At 59.5% G+C, this 533-nt stretch overlaps 1 protein-coding gene across 1 annotated transcript in view; it reads right to left on the reverse strand.

Moving 5' to 3' along the window:
* Positions 1 to 533, reverse strand: part of LOC104402534 (telomerase-binding protein EST1A-like) — a gene marked incomplete at its 5' end in the record, with an annotated part of 5895 nt that overhangs the window by 656 nt on the left and 4706 nt on the right. The gene's annotated exons all lie outside the window — the stretch shown is intronic.

Here is a 533-nt window from a genome sequence, read left to right on the forward strand (position 1 = left end):
GGGCTCCGTGCTGCCCGCATGGCGCGGTGCACCGTGCCGCAGGCAGGGAACAGGAGGTCCCTCTGCCTGACCCAGGCCAGGAAGACGTCCCGCGACCCTGGCTCCAGCAGGAAGCTGGTGCTATTATTCTGGTGATCTCGTTATAAGATCTAAAACCACCCCTTATTTTTTTGTGTGAAGCTTTTTTGGAGTCACCACTGACACCGAGGCGTTCCTGGCTGGGGCTCAGACAGCCAGAGAGAGTCGAAGCCTGAGAAAGAACCGAAGGGATCTTGCCCCCAGATGGATGAGCTGCCCCGCACGCAACGTGCCGGGCTGGGATGTGGGAGCCACGCTTACGTGTGTGCGAAGCAGGGGAAGCATATGGGGTATGTGTAAGCAGCTGGGTCCTGTGACCAGAGTACTGTTCCTATGAGCACAGGAAACACAGTGCCTCCGAGCCAGGACGGGAATGGAAAAAACAGAGTTTATGGGAGCCCAACATGGGCCCAGATTGGCTGGACAGGGAGCGGCAGGGGGAGGGGGAGGGGGGG

The sequence above is a fragment of the Nestor notabilis genome, unplaced genomic scaffold (genome assembly GCF_000696875.1).
Source record: "Nestor notabilis isolate BGI_N333 unplaced genomic scaffold, ASM69687v1 scaffold17592, whole genome shotgun sequence".
Classification (NCBI taxonomy): domain Eukaryota; kingdom Metazoa; phylum Chordata; class Aves; order Psittaciformes; family Psittacidae; genus Nestor; species Nestor notabilis.